Source organism: Cynoglossus semilaevis, chromosome 1 (genome assembly GCF_000523025.1).
Source record: "Cynoglossus semilaevis isolate Cse_v1.0 chromosome 1, Cse_v1.0, whole genome shotgun sequence".
NCBI lineage: Eukaryota > Metazoa > Chordata > Actinopteri > Pleuronectiformes > Cynoglossidae > Cynoglossus > Cynoglossus semilaevis.
The window spans coordinates 31,103,294-31,120,142 of NC_024307.1; the positions used below are offsets into that span (position 1 = coordinate 31,103,294).

Sequence of the window (16,849 nt, forward strand, 5' to 3'; positions counted from 1 at the left end):
TATCCCTTTATGACCCTGAAGGTCTACTTCAATAGATCCTTTCATAACATCTGGCACTTAAAGCCAGTGAACATTTGCACAGTGGAGGCAGGGAGGGAGCCAGGTGTCCCCTGGAGGGACAATTCCACTGCTTACAGAGCAAAAACAACTGTTACGACGGACAGCTCCTGCTACAGCGGGCCTTCACTCAATGGCTTCCCTCATATTTACCTTTTCAAATGGTTGAACTCAAAAAACAAAAGATAGAAGATGGAAGACCTTGGCGCAAAAGTTGGCGCTAACTTGCTGCTGCCTAACTTACCACGGTTCCTCCGTGTCTTTCACACGGTGACAGGCAATAACTCAGGCATTCAATCATAACTTTCCAAAGACAATAAAAACTGTTTGCCCTTCAAAACCATAACTTCAGATACACTTCCTGATCAAACGGTAAATCTAAAACCACAAAATTGCTATCAATTAAGGCTGCAGGGAATGTGCTGCGCTCCAGAGTAAATAGTCAGCTACTTCAATCGCAAAACAGATTTCCCTGCTGGAGGGGGTACGCACACACACACACACACACACACGGACACACAAACATGCTTTATAATTGAGTTTAACATGGCAAAGCTGCTTAGAAGTTTTATTAACTGCCTACTTGTGGTTTTGGAATGCCTATAAATTTAAAGGATTATGGGATTAATTTATACACACACACACACACGCACACTCTCACCCTTGACCAAAAAGGGAGAGTTCTGGATGTGCATATTTTCACAGGCTGACACAGGAAGGCAGTCCACGCACCCTTAATCCATAACCTTCTGATATTTGCTTTTAGAAGAAATCCTTCTCATGTTTATAAATGTCCAGCTACAGAAAATAAACCGAGGCATTAGTGATGTGCTTAAAGTTCAAAACCAAACACCAGAGGAGGAAATTAACATGTTTCACTGACACTCACTTGGAGCCGGTTCTCGACCACAACATTGCTGGAGGTGTCTCCCTTACTGTTTAGACAGCAGCCCGTGGATGATGAAGTGAGAATAAAAGGGAGAAGGTGCATTGTTATATCACACCAGAGGAAAGCGGGGCATATCAGGTTGCATAAGGGATGCATACAAGTGGTTGAGAGGGTTTTAACCATAAAAAAGCTTTGAACAGGATAATAACTTTACCAGTACTTAGGTCTCAGGGCAGAGCTCTTGCTCTCACATATCGTTGCATACAGAATGTTCTCTCACCCTGAAAGATAAAGCCAGAGGAATATACCCTTTAATTAGTATATTGAGTAAGAGAAAGCTACTTGTGACACAGCACACCACTGCACACAACCAAATGTGACCTCTGCTTTTAACCCATCACCAAAGTGAACAGTAGGCAGCTTTAAGTGCAGGGCAGCAGTGTGTGGGGACAGTGTCTTGCTCAGAGCACCTCAGTGGTAACTTGGCAGCTGGACTCCAAACTGAAACCTTCCGAACCCAAGTCCGCTTCCTTAACCACTAAGCCACCACTGCCCTTTTTGGTGTTGTTGTTACTGTATATCTCCAAAACTATATTATAGTATATGTATTGCGTGGTAGGGTCAATGGTCATGAGTGACACGACCCTTGTGACATTAGTATAGGTAATAAAATCTGTAAAACCGTACAACTTCTTGCAACAGGTAGGTCATTTTTGGCGCCCAGTTCAATTCTCTGCAGTGTTTCACATTAAGGCATCCAAGGTTTGTTTTCGACTCAAAAGTCCAACAAAAAGGAATATCATTGTTATAAAAGTTGAAGGATGGCTATGTGCTGAAATTGCACCTTGTATTTTTCTACTGAGCAAATAGCATTAACAGACAATCAATAGGGATCAATTCTTTCAAGGTTATCTACTCACAGGTGGATCATTTCTACAGGGTATGAGCCCCGGGTAAAAGTGCAATCACCATTTCAACTCACATAATACTTTGATTTAAAGAGAAATAGAAACAAAGAGAGATCAGCCTTCAATTCGGGACCACAATGTAGGAAGATATGCCACGTTACCACAGTCAATGGCAATAAGTATGAACAGTTTTGTTCAACAAAAATATTTTTTTCAAATGAACAGTTTTGTTCAACAAAAATATTTGATAATATTTTTAAGGACAGACTGGAGATTGTTGAATTTTACTGGTTTTTTAAGGACAGACTGGAGATTGTTGAGTTTTACTGGTTTCATTTGGCAGGGTGCAAAAAAAAAAAAAAAGCAAACCAACCATTATTACTGTGAGATTGCAAAACAAACCCACTGTGATGATTTGAACAGCAAAGGAAAACAGAGTATTTATTTCAATTAAAAGATGAATTCATTATGAGGTGATGACTTATTGTAAACGGCCCCCAGAAACAGGGACAAGCTGAGGTTAGCAGGCGCTGACTGAAAGTTACACACAGAACCCAAACCCTGGGCTCCCACAAGAACACTAAAATGATTGAGGCGGGATAATGGTAGCCTCCCACTGCCTCCACAAACGACGCATGTGCTCCAGGCATGATTTACACCAAAGCCATTGTTTGAAAAGCTTTCTGGACCACAATATAAAATGTTTTACCAGGACAGGGATTTTACGACCTGCAGCTGAAAATCAACCACACTTCTCAGGTCCTGCCAAAACCAGAGGATTAAAATAAAGATGTAATTCCCTGACAATCAGCTAAAACCTATTTGAGCCAGATGGACGATGAACTGCAAAATGGCAATTGAAAGTTGGCTCTATAACCACATGTACTTCAAGTAATACTTTTTTTCTGCCTTTTTGTCATTATTAAATACTTGACATGGAGAACCTCTCCCTCACTTCATGTACTGAGACCCACAAAGGATTGCAATATTTGATTTCAGGATTTGGTGATAATCTGAAAATGACAGATTTATAGAGCTATAAACACACCTTTGGAGGATACGGCATGGTCGGGTGGGACGAGGAACAGGGCTGCATTCAAGGCCATTTTAGGGATAAATAATGTGTGGAGGGGGCGAACGTGGAAGGGTGGGGGCAGATACAAACTGCAGCCTGAGCTGTAATGGACCCATCTCTGTTGGCATGGAGACAAGCAAACCTTGTGACTCCCTGAACAGTTCTGCAGAGAAGGTTTAGGTCATCATGCAAAAACTAGAAGCATCCCACAAAGTTGCGCTGGACTTTGCATTAACAGAATCTTTCATTTCTATGTTGAAAAAAACAACTAGTAATTTAAAAACAAGAATTATCTGCTTACTTTGAAATTTCCTGCACACTTAGCTGTGACATATTATATAAAGCCAGTAACCACAATGTGATCCCCCTATTGATGAATCTGAAACGCCACATGGAAGCAGGCTTCAGCACTGAGCATGAAGGCAGCAGGTAATTAAGAATCGACATTGACATTTACTGCTTCCTGAATCCTGAATCTCTCGCTCTCTCTGCATCAACCTTTTCCCATTAGCACATGCAGGAAAGCGCACATGTTTCACTGTTGACTGCATAGACAAACCCCATCAATGTCCCATGACCACCGTACCCCCCAGACTTCCCACCCCCTCCAGCACATGCTTCTCTCCGTAACCCAGACCAGGGCCACTGTGGCCTTTTAAAAAGGATATAACAGGTGGAGATGGGCATAAATTAGCCGTGTAAAGCCGCTGGAGTTGGCTTCACCGGCCGCCAAACGTGGGCTCGGAGGAAAAATGGAACATGGGACCTGCATCCAGATCTGAGCAGACACTAAAGACCTCAGCTTATTTATGGACCTGAAGCCAGCATCCAGCTTGACTGATTCCCCGTTGTCCAAAAACAGGGAGCATTTTCCCAGCTTGTCTGGATATCATCACTTTAAAAAAACATTTTTAATGGTATAACATTTTTTAAAGAAATTCTCACACAACACTGGGAGAATGGCCACATCCACAGCAACACCTGAATATTAAAAAAAAAAAAGACCATGGAATCATATTAGAAAGTAAGTCACGTCAGCTGTCTTACTTTCCATTTGTTCAGTTGTTGTCAGTGGCCAAAAAGTATTTAAAGCACTCATAAATTATGAAAAAATAGTGCTTTTTAATTTTATCTTGCACTAAAAATCCTTGTTTTAAAGACAAGGGTTCACAGTTGGCAGAGTTTTTATCGGCTGTCCTTAAAATGACTTCCTTGAAGGAGTTCACATTTGATTCTGGCACTTTTTGTTTCTTTCCTTCTAATTGTCTACATTTTCCTGTCTGAGTGACTTATTTGATTACATCTTTCAAAATCAAAATACTTACAAGCTACATGTGGGACATGTTTAAATCTGACAATAACAGAGTATTACTGCATGGGTATTACTAAATGAATTACCATTGTGACATGTGAGTTTACAGAGACAGAGGTTCCATGTCTTTGACTAGGACTGAAACCTGTCAAAACTCAGCGCTCAACATTTGGCTGCCCGTCTGAGAACGACTGGGTGGTTCAGCCACTGTGACGGCAATCAATGTTTGGATCACAACCAGAATCCGTCCTCATTTAGATAACTCAGTACTCACCGTGGGATACTCAGGAGCCGCGGCTTTTATTGATCCAGGACAAGTTATTTTCTGAGGCTTTCTGGAAAATTGATAGTTACGATCAGCACAATGAATCCCAAATGTTATTGGCTGCAACTGTATCCTCCAGGATCACAGAAGTGTAAACATGACATCTATGATCATGTCAGGATGCGATGCATCTTAACCAGACCAGCATTAAAGATAAGTGATGCGGAAATTTACACAGATATTTCATTCCGGCGACGAGACAAAGATAAAAGACAATAAAATGACACAATAAGGTCATAGGGATGACGCAGATCATTTTAAACCGCAGACATGAAACAGGCTCCCTTGTTAACTTTTGTTCAAAATTGCAAAAAATGAGACTGAACAGTTTAACGTCACATCTCTGAGCACGGACACCGAGCAGCCACTCGGTGAAAAACGGCACCTGGTTTGTCTCAGTGGCTTATTAGGCGTTACGAGTGAGTGTAGACTATTTACACTCAAAGAGAGCTGAGGCTTTTCAAGCCACATGTCTGATCCCCCGTATGTACTGCGTATGGCTAGGGTTTCAGTTTTTAACCTCAAAATTGAGTCACATCAGTACCATGTGTTTTTCATTGCCGAAAATGTATTGTGTGTTGTCTTTGGCTCCGAGACACTCAGAGAAAGTGATAGTAATGTGATAAAGGTGGTCATAGGAGGCTTTAACCCATGGAGCGTCCCATGAAATCCGACATTTTTCACTGGGTTAAAAAATGATGCAATAACAAGTAGAGCAAAGGGGAGCGTGCACCTCGGTAACTTGTCACGACCTGTGTTTGACCTGCAAATATGGAAATGATTAAAGGAAGAAAATGGATGGATGACACCTCCAGCACATTGTTCCAACTCCCTTTGGTATACTCACTGAATCCTTTACACGCACACAGCTACACCTTCAGCTGTACACTTCTCCAGTAATTACTCATACTGAGTTGATGGCTGGTCTCCGCTTCTAACATGCAGGATTTTACTTCTTTTAAAAATTGATTAAAAAACATGATAATAATTACGAAAGCTATTGTTAAATTATAAAAGGTCCAATAACAAACGAGCTATTTTTTAACATTTTACAACTAAATTAAAAATCCATTAACAGCCACACAAGCATTGCAGCCCTTTAAATGAATTCAGTAGATAGATAGATAGATAGATAGATAGATAGATAGACAGATAAATTGTTTTAAATATGATAGTCATTTGACATCTGTATATAGATTTACACAATGGAAGGAATTTGTTTCTGCTTAAAAAAAAACACACTGGTCAATTTCCAAGATGTAGAAAAATTCAACATTCCTCACACAATCCGCACTGGTGCTAAACATTAATAACTGTCTTGCTTTTAGGTTTGTATAAAAAAAAAAACCCAATTGAAACGTTGCACTGCATCGTCGATTCATTTGCTCTTGGAATCAGACTCGACTATCAAGTCAGAAACGTAGAAAAACAAGTCAGAGTTCTTTAAATTGTGTTGCGCCTTTGCAGCATATTAAATGACATGTTGGACGTTTTCACCAGAGTCAATCTGGTTCGTTCACATAAATGGAGCCAATGCAACACAGCTGAGGAGCCACAGGATGCAGGCCTTTCATATAAGAGGATGTAGTAATATTTGTAGATATACAAACATTTTAGTATTTTACACAACATTATTGGAATAAGCTGTTTAACTTTTCAAAGCATAGGAAAGGGCTTTGTTCTCAGACCACTGTAGCTGCTACAGTGTGGGCTGTGAAGTCTTGAAAATGTTGCAATATGTATTAGATTTCAGTCGTCAAATAAAAGTTATATTTTTTACTGCAATTCAAGATTAAAGGGGAGTGTGAGTATTTAGAGTATAATTTTAGGGGTATAATTTTTTTAGTAAAACATTCCTTGCGTCCAATTATTGATCCTAAGCAGATTCATCACTCCAAAGTGACAAATTGTCTGAGACGGAAGCCTTATTACCGTTATTAATGCCCCTTAGATTAGTCTCTCAATTAGTTTTGAAAGTTGGTGCAAAGCAGATTAGAATTTAAATGACCTTCTTTTGAATCAATTTAGCAAACATGACATAAGCTGTTACACAATGAATCTCTGGATCTCAATCTTGCCACGGTGCTGCGAGTGCTGACAGTTCTGTCAGACAGTAACATTAACTGGGATCTGTCCTGCATTACCCACATTTGGAGAGAGGAAACAGTGAGTTGGCCCGCAGCGGGGAAGCCTCAGTATCAAACATTCCTCATCCATATGCTTTTGTAATCAGCTGAGAAACAGAGAGGGAAGGTAATTATTTATATAAAGAGACAGTGTGGATCAGCAATGTAACATTTTAGTCCAATTGAGAATTTTTTATTTCTGCTAGTTCTAAAAAAGAAATGGCAAGGAAATAGGTTAGGGATTTACAGAGACACAACCAAATGTTGGACTGTTTCGAAAAAAAGCCAAAAAAAGTCTTAATAGAAATAACTTCCAATGATTCAGGTCAACCATTCACTTGTCCTTGTTTTTTGTGCTGTCACTCCCATAAGTCATCTTCTTCTTTTCCATCTCCAATGTATTAAATTTATCAGGATAGCATTTCAGCTCAGCAAACTATTGAGCAGATCAAGAATCTATATGGAAAAGCGCTCTCACACTCTGACCGCGCTTTTTTCCAAAACCACTGGCATATCAAACACAAAGCGCCCACTAGCAGGTCAACAAGGGAATACGACCCAGGGGAGGCATATTGTGGTTTTTCACCATAGCTTCAAAATAAATATTTTGCAAAAACCTGCCCATCATCCCTTCCAAATTTTCTTTAACAATGAGAAGAAGCTCTATGGCTCTTGTTGTAAAAAAAAAAAAGAGAAGACAGGAGGCTGTTGTCGCAACGCCAAGCCGCAGGAAGTTCACAATCCCAGAAGTATGACCACAACATAATGGCAAAAAAGAAAAAAGCCATCACTGACATCACTGCTTTGGATGTTAGCATGGTGATCAATGGGGCCAAGTGAGTGCTGTGCTGGGAGCACTGTGGGGAAATTACTGGTCCTCTCAGAGGGTTATGGTTTCAGTACATGATAACTGGATTATTCTGGGATTATCTACAATTTCTTTATCGTCATGCTAGAAACTTCAATAACGTCAGCAGTATCTGAGACAACATTGCAGTTTTAAAATTTGTCTTTCCACCTCTTGACATTCAGCAGAAACACAGGCTAAAGCTGCAGCAAGATATGGAGAAGAAACACTATTGTAGCAAAATGAAAAAAATTACTGGCACATTTAAATTATTCTGAAACTTTAATTTTAAAGGTAAAACAAATTCAAGTATTTCTAATCAACATGTAATATTAAACATCAGTCTATGATGTTTGGTTATGAGATTTTGAGAGATTATGAGTTTCAACTAAAAGTACTACAAGACAACCTATAACTCAGTCATAAACTCTCAGTCAGAGATGAGAAACTGTTGCGTGCATGTGTCTGCGTGTAAGCTCAACAGTGGATGTCTGTACTGCTTGCCATGTAATACATCATTTCTTTAAGTACACTCTGAGAGGAGCCAGTTTATTGCAAAAGCCCTGCTTTGGGCCTTGCTTCTTAATAGTGGTGTTGACATGTGGAAATGACATCACATTTCTCCATCACAGTTTAGAAAACAATACCACGCTGCGCATGATTGTGGAAAGGAACGTCACGCGTCCAAGTGTCAAGTCGCCTGTTGGTGATGGAGCGGGAGAGGAAACACTTGGATGCATGACTGCAGAATAACCGCTCAGTAAAAGAGCTGCAATGGCTCAATGCAACCTCATCCCATCCTGCTCCCACATAAAACACCCTCTACCCTGTTTTCCCAAGAGCTTTTGGACCTACAGCTGTCTAAACATGCTACTGTAGTGAACTCCCTACCAGCGAGGTGTTTGCACCGTTACACAGGCAGAGGCTCTGACAGTGAGAGTGAAGAGCAGGAGGAGAGAGGAGAGAAGAACACATTAGTTAGATCTACCGTTTGTCCAGATGAGCTATAAATGTTGTTCTGCCTTCAGGTCAGAAGAAGAATTATTTAAAAACACCTGCTGTCGCTTCTTTCTTTTTAGCCTACAGCTCAAGAGCAGCATCTTGTGTCTGGGAGACAAAACTACAGTTAATAAAACAACTGTTTCAAGTGATATTAAGAGGGAGGGGCAACTGTTTAAGTTATTACACTTTTGACTGTACTTTTCAACACATGTGTAGACCCTCTTTCTTCCCTGCAGGGGGTGCTACAAACAGATTTAGGTTCTGCTGATGGTACAACAATATTTATTTTTATAAAAATCTTAAAACTAATTCTGTCAAAAAAAAAAACACCATGTGGTCTAAAGACTAATAATTGAAAACAAAGGACTAAAGGTCAATAAGAATCGTTGGCTAATATTAACCTGTATGTTTTTCCTCACATCTACTGCCACCTGTTGGATCAATCTGGTAAACATTTACCTAGAAGTGTAAATAACTACTACCAAAAAAAAAGAAAATAAAAGCATACTGCCTTAACTACAATAGAATGGTAAAAACTGATGTATATTTATATATTTTTATTAAATAAATTCTATCCTGTGGAAGTCATAATTTGATATTTTTGGTCAGACTAATGCTAGGTACTTTAGTAAACACTTTAAAGACATATAAACAAAGCTCATCTGAAAAGTAGCCGTGTGTATTTGTATGCATATGTGTTGGTGTATGTGTATGGATGTATGAGCCAGACAGGAGCCACGCACTGAGCTCATCTCTAGGGCCTCATTCTTCGCCTCCCTTTAATTGGTGTCTTTGGCCAGGCTCCTCAAACCCCCACCACGTCCTTGTCGCTCATCTCCCATCACTCCATCATCTGTGGCATCCCAGAGAGAGACAAGGCAGTGGAGAAGCTCCTCTGCTCGACTTCAGCCCCTATCATTAGCCCTGGTGAGGTCATTCAGAAAAACTGATGCTGCTCATTTTTCTGTGGTTCAACCTGTAAAACCCAAGGCGCCACAAATCATGAGCCAAAAGCAGACGGCACATTCTTAACGTTGCAGAAATAAAACTATGTAATATCGCAGGAGGCTTGGAGTTTCCCCTTTAAATAAACTTCATTCCAGGGTGTTTTCTTTTTTTTCTTTCATTTGTAACTGATTTAAGGAGATCCCAGTCTCTTCATGCCAGATATTAATTAATATCCAATGATAACATGATTGATAGCGTTATTTTGTTACCACAGACATTCACATTTGGCTGAACAGTGATGAGAAGATGAACATCATAAATCACAAACTCGCTCCATACACTGCCATTACATAAACACAATGCAGATATTTCAGGATAAGAATGTGGATGAAGTTTGGTCCCGTGGGGTGTAACTGTAGAAGCCCCCTTTGGTCAACTTCCACTGGGAGATGGGTCAGAATTTGGACATTTGCACCAATGTTTTGGAAGAATAAACACGCCCAATACAGAAGTCCTATCTACAAAAGGGGAGCCTCGCTGATCTAGTGACTTCAATGTTTATTTAGGTCAATCTCAATCAATGTTAATTCAATCTTCCAGATGTTCTTGAGAAAGGGCATTCCCAAGATAAATGAACAGGTACACATGCAAACCAAAAACATAATACCTTTTCCAGCTTTAGCTCCAGTTCAGGCTCAGGTCCCTGGCACGGAGGCATTAATAATGATCAAAATCAAGATAAAGGGTTTCAATGGCTCTTTAAGCTGCTCAGGTGGGAAAACACATAAAATGACTTAGATCCTGATCTTGAATTGCTTTGTTATTGCCAATGGGCTTTGACTACTTCTTTTCTGCTAAACGTATTAGCTTCTTCAAATTCAGGATCCGGTACATGCATCTGGGAAACATCAATGGAATTAATACCACATTGAACTTACAAAAACTGCACAGTTTCTGGACTTGTGCTCCATTTAGAGAATTAGGTTGTGCTCACAATCAGCCTGAAAGGCTTTTGTGAACCTCCTGCATCTGTACGCAGGACAAATTAGGCTTCTACTGAGCACAACTTGTTCTACAAATCGGAGGGAAACACACATGATCTGTGGAAGGCCATAAACCAAAGTCAAAAAGCTTTCCATGAGGGAAACACTTAATGATAAAGGACTATCACTGAATACAGATGTATTACATCCATTACTCAGCAACAGGAGATGCTGGAAAGATCACACACATACCAATAGATCTCCTCTGGATTGTGCTGTTTGATTTCAATAATAAACTTCTATCTAGCATTTAATAAATATCTGTAACAGTGGTACACAAATATGTTGTTGATGAATGGTCCATTTATTTTAGTTTGTCAAGTCTCAAGCAGTAATTATGTTATTATGTATTATAACAATACATAATAATATCTCATCTTTTGTTTAGAACTTGAACATGTGATTCTCATTTAATGCTGGCAAGGTATCAATGAGAACACCACTTCAAAAGCTAAGGTAAAATACAAAAGTGCAGTTCTCCATAACAGCCTATCACTGCTTTGATGACATGGTAATGACAGCCCATTAAAACATGCTAACCAAACCAAAAACACAAACAGTGAAGAAAAGCAAATCATCATTCCGTTCAGCTCACAATACACAAACACTTTATGTGGCTCGCAGTACTCAAATGGAGGCTCGTGGGCCGATTGGGGACTGTGGGCCACCATTTGAGGGGCACTGGATTAAAGTAAATCATTGCCTGCTTAAAGTACATTCACATTTATACACTTAAATTAACCTTCGCTGACACTGATACTGTCGATGTACTGTTGTATAGTGCAATTCCGAATATAATGACTAAATTACCACTCGATACATGTACACTGCAGCTCTATGCTATATAAAAGATTTATAGGCATGTAGAGTTAAATGCACGAGAGTTTAACATAGAGCAAGTGACAGAGACTAATCTCCGCCATGATTTCAAGTCAAAGTCTTACTTCTGTGTTGTATAAAGTGTTCATAAGTATGCCGTCTTGTGTTGCAAGCTCTGTTCACTTTTCAGCTTGGAAGAGTGTCAGAGTCATTTTTCAATTTTGTGGTTTGTGAACAGATTACATTCTCTCCCAAGGCTCCTGAGAGCACCCTCTGAATGTGTATGAGGCATGCATTTAGTAGGCATGTGTGTGTTTGTGTGTGTGTGTGGCCCTGCTGTAGGTCTGCAGACATGCACTTCATGGTCCTGATTTTCCCATGTTTATACTCACATTACTTACGCCACTCTGCAGTGATGGCTTCTCAGCATGCAACAGGGCACGACCACCGTGTTCAGAGCTAAACCTTCCTCTAATATATTTTGAGCTCTGTGGAACCAAAGGTGCTGAGTTTAGTACCTGCTATTAGAACTTGAAAACCTACAAATCCCTCATGACCATACAACTTACAGACAGACAAACCCCACTAAGTGCTCTGTGCTTGGTATAAATTACATCCTGGGAAAATATCTTGATCTTTTATCCAAAACATCTAGCTGAGTGAGGAGAAGGATGGAGATGATAAAACATTGAAATGTAAAAGTCTCCTAGGAGTTAAATAAGAAAATTCAGGACTCAGTTGACTACAGCTCACACACTGAATGTGAATCACAGACAACAGAGCTTGCATTAGGTAAGATTAGTGAACAAAACTAGCTATTCAGGATAATCATTAAAGCAGCAGGTAATAAGAATCCTAAATTTGTGTCTGTGTTGCAAACCATCAGTGCAGAGCAGGGAAAGGCACCCCCCCGCTCCCAAATCTGTGAAATAATAATAATAATAATAATAATAATAATAATAATAATAATAATAATAATAACCGTTATGATTTATTTCACTATTTCACCATGTAAGGACTGCCATTGTACTTAATACAGTACATATTCTTTTCTATACATTATTTGATTTAACCATACAACACCTAATTAACCAGAAGCCAACATAAACTTGCCAACTAGACGTTTTGCACCGGGCAACAATTGAACCCTGGTCGTTCCTCTCCCTGAGGCTGGCACTGATGTCGGTTTAGTCGGAGTTTATTAAGTCAGAGTCTGTTAAGCCAGAGTCTGTTAAGTCAGAGTCTGTTAAGTCAGAGTCTGTTAAGTCAGGGTCTGTTAAGTCAGGGTCGATTGATCGAGGTTTTGTGCTCAGTTAAAGTGCCACCTTTGAGCATGACTTTTAAGTGTATCTATCCAACTGCACTTAAGGTGATTAAAACAATTAGAACAGACAGAAGTATATACGTTTGTCCAGCTATGAAGCATTTAATTAAAAAAGTGATTCTTCTAGAGCTGCACCTGAGCCACTGCATAGACTGAAGTCAGCTCTGCACGGCTGTCTGGGATCCTTCAGTAGCCGGTAATCAATGCTGTAATTTAGAACAACACTGCTGCTTACGCTGCAGGTTGGCTACAAGCTGAACCACTGCTGTAGCCTAGTGGCCACTGTGAACATTTACTGGAGCTCACCTTGAAGTTTTTACAACCGTACAGTAAGCCCTTTCATTTAAGGTCGTGAACCACAATGTGGATTAACATTTTCTCATCATATTTTCTTTTTAAGCAACATCTCGGCTCAATCTCTTTTTAATAGCAGCCCAGTCCCACAGAGTCTGGGAGGGGACTAGCTATTAAGGGCAAGAACTTGTCAGATGGAGACATTATTGTTTGGCTTCAATTCCTGTTGTTTTGAAGGCTGCGGCAAAAATTAATTTGGCTTGTTACCGTAACTGAACCAGGCTGGAGCAATAAACAAGGTCAAGGCCTCGAGGTGATGTTGCCCACATGTCCACACACATGAAGAAGCAGATAATAAAAAGACCTAATAGTAATAATGGGCTCCAATTGTAGACAATTAGTTCATGCAGGGCCCAATCCCTGCATGAAGAGCTGAGACTTCCAAAAAATGTCTAAATGAAACCGTTTGGCATGAACGCGACCCCTGTTGTACGTGTGTCTCATCTCTGTGTGTGCTGGGTGAGAGCTCACTGAACATGGACTAGAATACAAACATCTGCAGCAGGGAGTGCAACCTGAAATGTAAACAATTAGAAAACAATCAGGCCGCGAAATGTGTGCGTGCCTTCACACGCCGAGGAGGAGCAGCTAATGCTGAACAGCCGTCAGTGGGAGACGGAGGAGGAAGAGGAGATAGAAGAGTGTCAATCAAAGACACAGTTTGGGATGCTGTGCATGAGCGAGGCGACATGCGATGGTGTTGAAAGGCAGGCGTGGTAATAGCAAACACATGGATTCCAACATTGAACAGCACAGGATGTGCACATGTGCCAGCATACAAACACAACCAAGTTTGAAACAACACATGGTTCGCAGTGCAAACGTCTCTGCACAGACGGAGGACCAGCAGCGGACACACTGCTGCCTGTGCGTACACACACGCGCCCACATTTCTCATGAGGATGTTATGATGAGGCTTTGTCCCTGGTGCCCATAATGCATTGGTGTGAGACCACATCAAGTGGAGGGGAAAGATATTGACTGTGGCACAGTCAGCGCCAAGGCTTTAGTAAACACATATGTCGATGGAACAAACACTGAGGCAAGAGATGGAAAGCCCATTCCAAAGCCACGTGGCTTTACACCACATTCACCAGTACTCAGCACTTTCTTCAAGAGATGGAGCCAGAACTCATCTGCACTCACTGCACATGTGCCAAACACCAGTCAGGCAGCCAAACAAACAAGTCAAGAAGCCAACAGACTCTCAGTCCTTTGCTTGTCTGTTGAGTTCTCTCACTTGTCTCTTTTCAAAAGCAAAATGAGCATCACTTGAAGGGGGGGGGGGGTCAAAACCCTTGTTCTTGTCTGTCAGGCAAAGACATTTCAGAGTCAGGGTATCTGTCAAAGTGCTGGCTAGGCAGAAACAAACAGTGGTACGCATGGCTAGCTGGTGCAAGGCAGTTCTTAAGTCTTTTCCAGGCCGACTACTGGGAGAGCAGCTTCTACTGTGTACTCATCCTCTGCCACAGTACACCGTACCGTGTATTTGAATCCAGTTCCTACTCTTAGGGATCTGCCCTGTCTCTGGTGAATACATTTTACTTCCCAACATACTTTCACTTCTCCTTTACTTCCTGCTTCATAGTGATACACCTCACCTCTCTGCTGTCTTTGTTCAGTTCCCACCTGTGTGATCAATCTCAGCACCTTAAAAAGCCACAGCTCCAGGTTGTCTTGTCTTCTGCAGCTCATTCAGTACAGTTTTTCTTGTTTTTTACTGTTTTCTACTCCAGTTTTTATGCTCTGATCAGATGGACCTTAAGTATATAATACACATGGATATGAGGATGTTATGTGTCTTGTAAGAAGGTGGTTAACGATGCATTGCACTTGTAATGATAATTTGAGCATAGTCTGATGCCAAATGAACACTCAGACTTGAGGTTTTATTTTCAACTGCTTGGCCGCCTTCACTACCAGCAAGTGGATTATAAATGTCACCTACTGTAACAACAATACTCTAAGGTAAATTCACAAGTTCTCCTTTGATTTGGATTGGGTGAAGATTTGAAATATGGCACAGAGTACAATGTAAAAAAAAACGAGCTTTCAAAGAAGAGTAATGAAGTGTTAAATTGCACATGATCACTGGCCTTTTCACCTCGTGCAACATCCAAAACACAGCTGCAACGTTACTATGAAAAACTGGGCCCCTCTCTCCCTGAGCTGCTGCTGCTGCCGATGATGCCTGCACTAAATGCCCCCCCCCCAACCTCCCAATGTCACCCCAGCTAGCCCTTGGCCCCACTTGCCCAACCCCAATTATTCTGAACGCTTACACCTTTCCTAAATGTTGAACCATCTCAACACTTCTTACCCTCAAGGTTTAAAACAAATGCCTGTGACTGTAGCTGCCTGGAGTGCAATTGAGCATGTAAAAACATTAAGACCTGGATCGCTTGGCATGTGTTGAAGCGGACGAGACAAAGGGCAGGGAGGAGGAGAAATCTAACATAATGAATAGGGATGGGTGACAGGGAGAGGATAACGAGGGAGGAAGAAAGAGCCCTGTATGGACAGGTGAAGTGGAAGTGTCTTTACAGCAGACCTCAGGCCTTGACAGCAGAGTGTGGCTCTAATGACAACTATTAGCACCACTTAACTGTCACAACCCATAATATTCTGGCTGTTAAGGACTGCAGATGAACCGCAGTGAAGCACGGGGTGGATTGTAGTTCAAAACAACAAAGTAGAAGATATGCGTCTATATTTAACTGCCATTGTTTCTACACAGTCTGAGCATGTGTGTCTAATACTATATTTTTAGGAAGACAAACATCGCTGTTACAAGTATGTGACTAAGGACTGTTATACTGTTACTTCAAAGCTGCACCAGTATATATAGAGTACACGGGTGAACACTGGAAAGGTCTGTGTGCACTGAGTCTTTTAATATCCATGAGTATTATCTGAGTGTGTGAACACATCAGGTTTCTTTACTGAACTCCACCTCTCATTAACGGAGGGCATTTTCAGGATAAAAGACACAAACTGTTCTGTGTTTAACTGAAAATCTTCACTGTTGTCACATTAGACACTGAATTAACTCAGCCAGCTGAGGAGTAAGTGAGCGAACTTTTACACCAATGAAAGCACATTTCAGTTGAGAATAGTGTCTTTTGCACTTTGTCACTTTAACTATGTCGCATCATGTGTTTCAATACACAAGTTAACACACAATGTTTCTTTAAATATATCCTAACAAATGAAGTGTAAACTCCACGTCATTTTACAGTGACATTCCTGTGAAGAGACATTAGTGGAATCACTGCGAAGACGTGTTTTTAAATATTTTCTTAATGCTAGTATCCGAACGAAACTGATTTAACAATACATCTTCCTCCTGTTAAAATTCTTCCAAGCTGTTGACATTTTCGACCTAGTAAAATAAACTCCCCATCAGGACAATGAGACACAGATTGGCACATTTTTGGAGCACAACATCGACTACTGTCTTGAACACACTCACCACTCACTTAAAAGTTGCCTGTTTGAAAGGGCAATTTCATTTTCCAACAAGACAGCAGCTGACCAAAGGGAAAATCTTGTGGTGGTGTCTCTCTTAGTCTCCTTTCTTTTCTCTTGTACAAAGATGTGTCTTTTCTCTTTTTTCTTCATCTCCATTTCACTGTCTGACAATGATCTGAAGTGTAAAATACTGCCTGGCCAGTTCTTCTGTTCTTCTCAACCGACCTGAGGTAAAGCAGCAGCTGTCAACCGTGCATCGCCGTTGGAAATGGACTTTCAACCTACACTTTAACCTCAGGACCTCTGATTTTCTGTAGATGAATAAGTACAGTCTTGTAATGTCTTTGTT

At 40.7% G+C, this 16,849-nt stretch overlaps 1 protein-coding gene across 5 annotated transcripts in view; it reads right to left on the reverse strand.

Annotated features, from left to right (window-relative positions):
- Positions 1-16,849, reverse strand: part of LOC103390374 (ADAMTS-like protein 1) — an 83,232-nt gene that overhangs the window by 31,042 nt on the left and 35,341 nt on the right. The window lies entirely within an intron of this gene.